This window comes from Adiantum capillus-veneris, chromosome 1 (genome assembly GCF_014529385.1).
Source record: "Adiantum capillus-veneris isolate H3 chromosome 1, ASM1452938v2, whole genome shotgun sequence".
NCBI lineage: Eukaryota > Viridiplantae > Streptophyta > Polypodiopsida > Polypodiales > Pteridaceae > Adiantum > Adiantum capillus-veneris.
In genome coordinates this window covers 4156694-4168331 of record NC_140931.1, presented here as the reverse complement: position 1 = coordinate 4168331, position 11638 = coordinate 4156694, and positions in this window count along the sequence as shown.

Sequence of the window (11638 nt, the reverse complement as noted above, 5' to 3'; positions counted from 1 at the left end):
CTTAAGAATTTCAAAAGAAAGGACCATAGTATCTTTTTGCTAGTTTAGGATAACACTCTTGGTGGCTCGTAGGATTCTTGCCCGTAGTTTGCCTTAGACGAGCCTTGAGAAACTTTAGCAAGACCCAATCATTTTCCTTAAAGGCTAAGGCTCTTCTATGCTTATTAGCAACATCCCTTTTTGCCTTTGGTTTGAGATGTATATAACCTCTTTAATCTTTTGAATATATGCTTGTGAGTCTCAGCTATATTCGCCAGCAGTGAAGATCTTCCCATGTACTTTAAGTAGTAAGGGACTTTTGGATCTTCCCTCTTTAACCCCGAAAGGTGCTTTCCACATAGAAGTATGTACAATTTCATTGTGTGCATACTCTATAAGAAGTAGGTACTTCTCTCATTGAGAACGTTGATGTACTTCCATGACAGAGACTTTTAGTAGATTCAAGAATCGTTAAATTAGTTATTTCACTTTGGTAATCCGTTTGTGGATGATAGGCCGAAATTGAAATTTAATCTACTTGCTAGATTCTCAAAGAGACCCTTACGAAATTACTCGTCATTCTAGGATTTTTGTCCGACACTATCGATGTTGGCAAGCCATGATACTTGAAAATTTGAGATATAAAGAGGGTTGCCTTTTGATGTGCCTTAATAGTCTTTTTGACAGGCATAGAGTGTGTTTTCTTGCTAAGCATGTTGGCTGAAACAATCCAAGTTGCTTCCCTCGATCAAATTTCAATTTTTGGTATACCACGCATTTTGAAACATACTCTTGTATGTTTACTTTTCATGGTAGACCAACACAAATACATTTCTACTCCTCAAAGAGTAGATTATGGAATCCCTCTTTGCCCCACGTAAGGAGAAGCATAGGATTCATACATGACTTTCTTATTGTATGGGTGAGTAACACATATTCTATTGCCGTTTGGAGGATAACCATCCTTCAAGGTGAATGGTTCTATTTTTCTCCCCTAATGCAAGGCTGTAATTACCTACTTAAAGTCTCGATCAGTAGCATACTTATCTATCATAAAAGATAGATCATTTTGAGTTGCTATAGACACCACATTTACCCTTGGCCATTGTGAAAGTGCATCGACCACTTGATTGTGCTCACCAGCAATGAGAGCAATATAAAATTTAAATTCCGAAAGAAAATTTTCCCACCACATTTATTTGTCGGAAAGCTTGGTTTGCATCATGAAGTTCTTGAGGCTTTGTGATCCATTCGTAGGAATGAATGGAGCCCCCCCATAAATAGTGCTTCCATGGGTCTAGGACACATGTAGAACAGCAAAAAGCTCTTTCTCTAATGTGAGCTCTTTCTCATAAATGTTCGTTCATTAATCTAGGGCCGTATTGAGAGAGCCTTCGGCTTCTCATATGCTATGGCATTGCCCTTCTGAAGCAAGAAGCTCCAAGGGCAATCACCACAACATCACCTTGACCTCAAAAAAGGCTTGAGAAAATACAAAAGCATGAGCATGCTTTTATTACCTCCAACTTTAATGGATCCATACGAATACTGTCTTGAGAGATAATGTGACCTGAATATTGAATCTCTTATAGAAAAAATTCACTTTTCTTTTGATTAATGAAAAGCTTATTCTCTCTCACAACTTGAAAGATTACCTGGGGGTATCACTTGTACTCCTCAAGAGAATTTGAGTGGCTTGAGGATTTGAGTGACTTGAAGATTTTTCTCCATCATGAGTTTGAATGCGGCTGGAGCATTTGTCAGGCCAAAACTTGTAACTTATCAAATAGATCTTCTACCCGCGGCATGGGAAATCTTTTTTTTAATAATGATCCTATTTAGTGCTCTATAGTCGGCACACATATGATATGTGCCGTCTTTCTTTTGCACTAAAAGTAATGGTGAACAGAATGGAGAGGAGCTCGGCCTCACCATCCCTTTTTCCACCAATTTATACACTTGCCTCATGATCTCCTCTTGTTGAGCTTGTGAAACTCAATAAGGAGGTTTATTAGGCAGTGAGCTTCCTAGTAGAAACTCTATTGCAAGGTCATCATCCCCTCGTTTTGGAGGTAGCTCACTAGGGATGTCATCAATGAAAACATCTTGGAATCCATTTAGGAAATTAGAAAACTCTAATTCCTCTTGATTCCCTTTATTGCTACTTGTGAAAACATTAGAATCATTTACTAACAAAAAACATATTCATAAAAATAGAGCTTTTTATTGAATTATCAAAAGCAAGCATATTTACCAGGGATATGGTGTTCCCCGACTCATTAGCATCTATGTACATGCTCTTTTTCCTGTAGGTGAAGTAGATTCTCCTTTCAGGGAACTTCATGTTGGCAGCCGTGCGGTTGAACCATGATGCCCCTAGGATACCATCCTCATGTTGGAGAGGAGAGATGAAAAAGTCTTCTCTGTGGACGTAGATTTGGACATGAAGCCTCAAGGGAATAATAGAGGCTTGTTGTCCCTTGAAAGCTCCATCAGCAGTTACAATATCTCCCATCTTGAAAGATTGAATGCCCAACTTAGTGGCCAACTCCGTTGATACGAAGTTGTGAGTAGAGCCAGGGTCAAAGAGAATAAGGACATCATGCTCCCTTACTTTTTCCCAAGCATAGGAGAGGTATAAGCCTTTGCAATGAGTATCCTCTTTTGGAGATTCAACCATGGAAGCTCTAGGAGTTTCATTGCGTACATTTCTTTTGGGGCAAGAACGATAACCATGTCCTTGCTCCCCACACTTAAAGCATTTATGGTTTTTACAAAAGGCCTCTAATTCTTCGGGAGAGAGCTTATTTTTACCTTTGTAAGCTCCTTTCTCCTTGGCCTTGTTGTTGTTGGTGTTGCCTTGGGAAGAGTTTTGAGCATCGCCCTTTAGCTTCATTTCGATCTTTGTTTTCCATGGGCTTGAAATTTCTTCTCGCCCCTTGTTGGAAATTGATCCTTGAAGCAACCATAGTGTGGTGGATGACATTCAATGATAGTGCTAGGCCGTTGTAAGTTGACATACTCGGCCATTTCTTCAAGTAATCTTGCACAAAATTGTTGCTTTTGTTCGAAGAAATCTATCCTTTGAAAGACTGTAGCTTTGAGATGTACATCCCAACACTTGTCTACTAATTTGTGGATAGACTCGTTGAAGAGCAGCTTCAAGCTCTTACCATTTGGTAAGCACTTTGTCCTTTGCATCGCTTACAAGGAATTGATTCATGATGGAAACTTCTAGAGTTTTCCATGTCTTTGGGACCTCACCATTGCCGCGAAGGCTAGCCCACCATTGACAAGCAGATTTCTAGAAGTGCATAGCTACATGGTGTAGCTTGGAGGACTCTGTGAAGTCCTCATCTCCAAAGGCCGCATCAAATTGTTGGATGAAGGGCAATACTTTGTTGGTGGCACCAAAGGTGCCATCATAGGTGAGAAAAGAGATACTCTTTCCTCCCTCTTTGAACTTCTTGAGATTTTGTGATCTTCGCCATGTGAGGTATGATTTGTGATGTCCTTCCCTCTTGTATTCTCTAGGAGAATAGCCATAGCTTTTGTCGAAAGAGGAGGAAGGTGAAGAAGAAGGAGAAGAGGGTGACCTCTTTCTTGCCTTTTTCTTCCTTTGTTTCCTCTCTTCCCTTTTGGAATAACGAGGAGAAGGGCTATGGGTTGACCATTTCCTCTTGGGAGGAATTGGCAATAGTCTAGACCGCCATCTTCATGAAGCCACATCTTTAGAGGAACTTAGGGATTCACTTCTTTCTCATTCTTTGGATTCCTCGTCTCTTATGGGAGAGGGTCTTCTTTTGGGAGTCTCATCAAGAGGCCTCCTAAACTCTCTCCCCTCTTGGAGAGGAAGGGAAATCCCGTAAGCACGAAGCTGTTGGGTAACTTTGGCTTGCAACTCTCTTGGTTATTGTCATCCATGCTTATTATACTTATGTTTTTACTTAGTGTATCCTTTGGCAATTCAAAACCTTAGTTGCTACTCCTCTTAGCCTTTGAAAATAAGCACTTAAGTACCTACACCCACGGGTTAAATTGGTTAATTATAGAGAGTAGTGGGGTGGGGTATAACATAGCAAATTGCCAAGGGATAGCCCCTTTCATACTTTTTATGGCTCAATAATGGTAAAGATGTAGGCAAGTCTAAAAAGGCCCCATTATTAAGACCAAAACTCTCAAGGTGTGCACCGTATCCCACATAGTGTGGGCTCAACAAAACCAATAATAGATCCCAGTCCCACTTATCCTAATATAATTAACAAAATCAACCATTAATAGGCTACTTAAGGACCTCTCTTCTTAAGCAAGAAAAGAGAAACCAAATGCTCTGATACCACTGTAATGGGAATGGCCTATGAAATTTGAGAATAGCGGAATTAAGAGAATTAAAGTGGGCATTTTTGTGAGATCACTTTGAGAACATAGAGGGTGACCTTAATTGATGGTAGCAACATGAACATGGTACTTAACTAACTTGGCATGAACAATACTTTTTCAAGAGAGAGAGAGAGTATTAGAGAACATGAAAATAGTTTAGGACTGGATTTACTTGGAGCCGGTCCACCCTCCAAAAGGAGTTTGTATTATAGATTCTCCCATCAAGAGAGACTTGGTACAATACAATCTTTGTGTTCCTTGTGACCTTGGTGATGCTATGAAGATGGAAAGCTTCATGCATCACGAGAATAACATAAACTTTGCAAAAAGCATTAATTATCCCAAGCCTCAGCCCCAAGGCCTCAAACACCTTTGAAGGTGGAGAGAGCTAGCAGGGAATGAGGGTAGGGAAGAGGAAGAAGAATCATTCATAGGATAAATCAATAGTTCCTCACTTACCATCACTCTTCTTGCTTATCATAGCATAATAGAATAGTAATGAAGATGAAGAAGATGGCAAGCTTAAGCATTCAAGCATGGCTCTTGGTTGGGTTTGCATTCCATAGCCAAAATTGTTGGTGTAGGCTCTCAACTTCTCAATAAGCTTGAAGAAGGAGATGGAGCTCTTGCCCTTTGCACTCCACAATGAGAGAACGCGTTTGTGTGTGGGGGAGAGTATACCCCCTCTCAAGGTTGGTTCACCCCCCCCCCCTCTCTCTCTCTCTCTCTCTCTCTCTCTCTCTTATAATTTAATTTTATCATTTGGACATGTGTCCTCTTTTTCCTCTTTGAGAGAAAGAACTTAATTATTTATTTTTATGCATCTAAATTCTCATTGGAACCCTTTAAAGCATACCCAATAGGATTCAAGAACATCATGAGGACCACATGTGGAGGATTTTGACATGTGTCTTTTATGCTTCTTAAGTTATTTGGTTTGAATTGAACACTTCAAGCACTTGGTCGATTAAGCATGGAAACCGTTTATGCCTCTTGAGAGTTTACCTTTGAATTGAACACTTCAAGAACCTTAGTCATTTAAGCATGAGAATCACCTCAAGCTTGGGCAAGGTTCCCACAAACACTTTAAGCACTTTAGTAAGCAAGCCGACAACACCTCATGCTTGGGTAGGATTCCCACCTCAAGGTCAGCCCTAGCTTGCCTAAGGTCAAAGGACTTTTTAACACTAACTTTGGGAGGTCTTTAATGAAGCTAACCCTAAGGTATTTTAAGATCCATTAGATGCACGTTGCTCTTTGATAAACTACCTCCTTTTGGACCCCTATTGAGATGTAACCATCTCTCCTCTTGGTCCCTTGTTGAGGTAAATCTAGAAGCACTTATTGCACATTGCTCTTTGGTTCCTTTTGGACCCCTATTGAGATGCAACCATTTCTCCTTTTGGTCCCCTGTTGAGATAGGTCTAGAAGCACATATCTATATCCTAATTCTTGTTCCTTTTTATCTTCCCATATTAAATGATCAGGTTTAATATGAGAAAATCATTTGGTAAAGTTAGATTATATATTTTATGACACGCACCATTGCAATCCAAGCATGGAACATACTAGTGGAAAATTTTGGAACTAAGACAAAGCAAAGTAGAATCGGCTTGAAGAAAAGCTTGTAAAAGTTAGTCACATTGAGAGGATGTCTCTAGTCTCATCAATAGACTAAGGAGCATTGTTACCCACTGATTCACATACATCAATTGTGAGGTCCCCAAACAAGACAAAGTGGTAGTTCTCTTGAGTGTATTAAATCCCTCATTTGACCACATTATCATAGTCTTGGAAGAGAAAGACTTTGCAACATGTAGTTAGCTCATTGTACGGGGAAGAGAGGAAGCAATTGAAGATAGCAAAATCAAATGGAATAAGTGGAATAGAATTTGCTGCATCATCATTGGCATTAGCAGTTTTATCTAGTTCATCCAATAAAAAGAAGTGTTACAATTGTGGCAAGCTTGGACAGTTCTCTAAGGATTGCTTCCAATACAAATTTCGTATGCATTGTGGCAAGAAGGGATATCCACCATCCAAGTGTCTGAAGTGCGCGAGCGGGAGCGTGTGTGAGTGTGTGCAGCAATGGAGAAGAGAGAAAAAGAGGAGACCTTGTGTTTGCAGGGGCTAAAACACACTCTCTACATGTGAGCCCCCTTATTCTATTATGTATATAATGAATAAGTATAGTGGGCAGGCACATGGCCTAACCGGCCACATGGGGCTTTACCCCAACAATCTCCCACGTAAAGGTCAATGTGGCCGTGAGAGAGAAAAGAAAACTGTACAAAACCTGTACAAGGCCATCACAAGTATGACCTCAGCCAACGCCCACTGGCTCACTCAATCTGTGTGCATCCAACTCTAATTGTAGAGGAAGTATAGAGCGATCGACACCATGCTCCTCACCAAAGCTGCACACATCCTGCAGGTATCTCACCATACGCTGCAAAGTGCCCCTATGCTCAAGGCCAACGTCAGTCACTGCACGACTAACTGCTCCCACTGCAAATGCACCTACTGCAAATGCAATCTCGGGTCTCGGGATGAGTATCTCGCACACGAGACTCCCGAATGTTGATGCAACCCTGATAATCTCTTCCAATTTGACCATCTCAGTCAAATCTGGCTCAGAACTCCACTCATGGAAATCACCTTGACACCCGAACTCCAATCCATGGAATCCATCCTCGTGTCCATCGCATGTCACATGCGCACCAAGAGCATCTGTCTATCCTGAACCCTGTGTGGCAAGAGCAATGCCTAGCTCTAACTCACACACATCAGCCTCTGGCCTAAGCATATCCATGAATGACTGAATCAAAACTAGCTCAAAACTCCACTCATGGAAATCACCCCGACACCCGAACTCCGATCCATGGAATCCATCCTCGTGTCCATTGCATGTCACATGTACACCAAGCATCTGTCTGTCCTGAACCCTATGTGGCAAGAGCAATGTCTAGCTCTACCTCACACACATCAGCCTCTGGCCTAAGCATATCCATGAATGACTGAATCAAATCTGGCTTAGAACTCCACTCATGGAAATCACCCTGACACCCGAACTCCAATCCATGGAATCCATCCTCGTGTCCTTCGCATGTCACATGCGCACCAAGAGCATCTGTCTGTCCTGTACCCTGTGTGGCAAGAGCAATGCCTAGCTCTAACTGACACACATCAGCCTCTGGCCTAAGCATATCCATGAATGACTAAATAACGGTTGAATCCTCAACACTCAAGCCACCCATATCTGTCATCATATCCATGAATGACATGCCCTGCTGCACAACTTTCTGCACAACTGGCTCAACATGCTCACAAACTGGAGCATCATGCAACCTATCCACAAAGAAGACATGCCTCATCTCTTTGCATGGTTGCGTACTCACGAAGACTGTGCCGTCTTGCACATTACGTACTTGCATCGCATGAATCGTGCCAACACTAGCACCTCTAGCTATGACTAACTGTCCACGATGCAATCTGAAACTGTGCTCGTCCAACACTACCTGGCATCCACTGTCTCGTAACTGACTCACAGAGATCAAGCTCTACGTCAAACCTGGCACATGGCGTACATCTCGCAACACGTCTGATGCACCACTCGACAACAATAGTCGAACATCTCCTGCACCAACTATGTCATGCACTGAATCATCACCTAGACACACATGTCCAAGCATACCACTAGCATATGTGCTAAACCACTCATGACTCGGCGTGACATGAAATTTACCATCTCTATGTCTGTGAGATCGTCCTTTGACTGTATGCATCTCTCTTGACTCATTTGTACCAAAAGCATTGCACAATCTTTGCCATAACTCTCTAGTTGTACATGCATCCAAACCAATGCAATAGACAGGCTCACCAAGGTGTAATATGATCATCGAACATGTAAGCTCATCCAAGTCCTCCCACTTATTGTCAGTCATAGACTATGGCCTAGCATCCATGCCCTGTAGTGGCAACACTTGGCCTAACTGAGTCAATGCATCATGCGTACCTGCTTTCCAATGCTCAAAGTTTGAACCATCAAACTTTGTATGGAAAAGCACAAACCCTGACAATGATGTACATGCCAAATCCATGGCAATAACCTGTGACAAGACCAAGACAAATCGATTAATTGACAATAGCCAAAGCCTGCAAAGCCTGGCTAACTCATACACCAAGTACTGTCAAAATACAACATAAGTTGGCATAAGCTGTTTAAGAGAAGTATCAGAAAATATGGCAATCAATGTAACGAACAAGTGAGCAAAACCGCTCAAATGATGCCAAAAACCCCGCTCTAATCCAAGAGCACTATGTGATAATCGATGAAACTATCATCAACAATCTCCCTCTAGAAGAGATTACCACATGTATGTCAAATGACATAATCCGGTGAGCAAACACTCTCACAATGCGATGCCAAAACACTATGGAAAAGCAACCACTGAGTGCCAAATGCAATCAAAACACGATTGCAAACCATGCGCATAAATAAATAAACTCGCAAGAAAAATCCGACAGAGTTTCGCAGTATTTGGCTATCTAACCATAATAACCATACATGCCATAAATATGCTCAAAACCATGAGCAAATCATACGCAAAATCCGCACTCAAGCATACATGAGCTGCCCCAAAGTCTCAACTCCCTAAACTTGGAAAACAATCCTGTAATCCGAAACACAAAGTGCATCAACCGCAATTTACAAGCGAGACATATACTAGCATAAACCTGGATGCAAACCAACCAAAATATGACACAAATTGATGCTCAAGAAAGCTGAAAATCAACCCACATATGCCGTTGCAAGGTGAAGAATCTGAACTGCCAAAAAGCGCACATCATGTGCATCCACATGGCAATATAAACAAGCATCAAGCATGTACCAAATGTGTAGCAAATGAGCATCCAAATCAGCTGAAAATTTAGCTCACAATCATGCTAAAAGGGCTTGTAAAACTCTATGCAAATTTGTGCACCACACTTTCCGAAATCCGCTCAATCGCATAAGTCAATGCTCATGACATGTGATGATGAATCCACTTCCAAACCTGAGAGTCCATAAGAATGCCTACATCCACGAAGTATTCTCAATGTGTGTGCATAAATGTATTGAAAATATCAACCCACACTCTCTTAACTGAGAGCAAAATATCAATGCGCAAAACAAGAGAATGACAAAGCTCAATCCGAGCTCTCCGGAAGTAGCAAATCACCACAATAGGCATACGCAATCTTCAACTTTCCGAATACCCTGCAGCCTGTTAGCCCATATCTTCCAAACCATTCAGAATTTGCAGAAACTTCCTTCTGCAAAGTTGTAGACCACGCTAAAACGGGTGGGATATGGAGGGACCGGACCTCAAATATGCTGTTTTTACAGGTCAAAACAGATATGTAAAAATCTGCACCTGTGTACCCTAGACGTGCAGGTAATCTGAGTGACATCTCAAAATTGGTGAAGATTTTGAGAAAACTTTCTTCTGCAAAGTTGAAAAGGACGAAAAATCGGTCAAGATGAAGGAGAATCGGTTTGAATGAAGACGTTTTGGTAGGCCAAAACAGATCTGCAAAAACGTACTGCAGCTTTTGCTGCTTCTCCAGCTGCTTCCCCGTGAAGCTCCAATGGTGCTCCCAATCCCTGAGCTCTGATACCAGTTGAAGTGCGCGAGCGAGAGTGTGTGTCAGTGTGTGCAACATGGAGAAGAGAGAGAAGAAAAGGGGACCTTGTGTTTGCAGGGGCTAAAACCCACTCTCTACATGTGAACCCCCTTATTCTATTATGTACATAATGAATAAGTATAGTGGGCGGGCACCTGGCCTAACCGGCCACATGGGGCTTTACCCCAACAGTGTCAAAGAAGAGGTAGTAGTAGTTGGTCCAAAGGACAAGTTAACCTTGCCAAAATCAAAGATGACAAAGACAAGGAAGAAGTGGGAAGCAACCTCCTTGTTCACTACAAGGACAACGATTACAATGACATTCTGTAGAGGGTATGGGTGATCCTTGGCCTCTGTTCAAGCGGAGGGATTTTTACTTTGCATGATACCATGATCCAGTGAGACACTTTGTAGCATGTCTGGCAAAGTCAGTGTGACTTGAGTAGCACGTGTGGCATTAGTCTTTGTGCAGCTTGTTCACTAGTCCAAAGTCCAAGGGGAGGGTTGTTGAGTATATGGCCGTTGGCAAGTGTACCAACGTATGGTGTGTACCTTCCCTAGTATAGTCACTAGCTTGTGTGGCAGCTTGTCATGTGACTTCCACGTGATGTGGATGAGGTGCACTAGCATCCAAATGAGTTGTACATGAGTCCAACCACCTCCCTAGCCTCATAGGACATTTTGGCCTTTGTAGGGATGATTTGGGGTGCCTCTTGGTGCATGCTAGGGTTATATTCATTTGTACTACTACATTGTACTACACTAACCGATTCTATTTAAGTAGCCCATCTTGTACACACTTTTAGTGTAAGTTTATGGTCAATAATTTAGTTCATTTTCAACTTGCTGCATCTTGTATATCGTGCCATCGTTCATTGCTTACTTATCATTATGAATGCTACACTTAGCAACCCACCCCAATCCTTACAATTAATACAATATGTCATACAAAAGCTTCCAGATCACTCCCTAAATAGATGACCCTAGTCCACCCCACTACTCTATTTTGTAGCCGTTTTACCTAGTTTGCTAGTCCTACCAAACTTGCATGCTGTCGAGTCTCAAACTCTTATGTGATGAAAATCACGATGTATAGAAAAAAGGTTTGAAAATTAACTCTAAAAATTGATTTAACCATGCTTGTATGAGTTCAAATTTACTCTACTTAGGGTAAAGGTGCCAATATAGGGCCACTTAAAAAGTAGGATCCAATAGTGGGACATTTTGAATTGATATGATTTAATCTTTTGTTATGATGAATAATTTTGAACACAAGTGGCATGAAAAGAAAGTTCATTTTAAAGAGCTCCTCATTCCCAATGCTATTTGCATCATGAGTCTCAAGAATCTTAAACATATTTGATGTTTAATTTGAAGGTGTCTCAATGTTGGACCTTGGTTCGTTATTGGCATCTTTACCCTAAAGGCTTGCAATATTGATTGAACCATGTTTCATGACATTTGCAATCATATCAAGGATAGATAGACTTATCTACCAATAGAAAGTTTTATAAGAAAACTAAAAAAAAGAAAAAAAGAATTGTAGCTAAGCCAAAAACTTAAGGAATGACTAAGGCCTTACCCTTTGGGTGGGACAAAAACAAGTCACGTG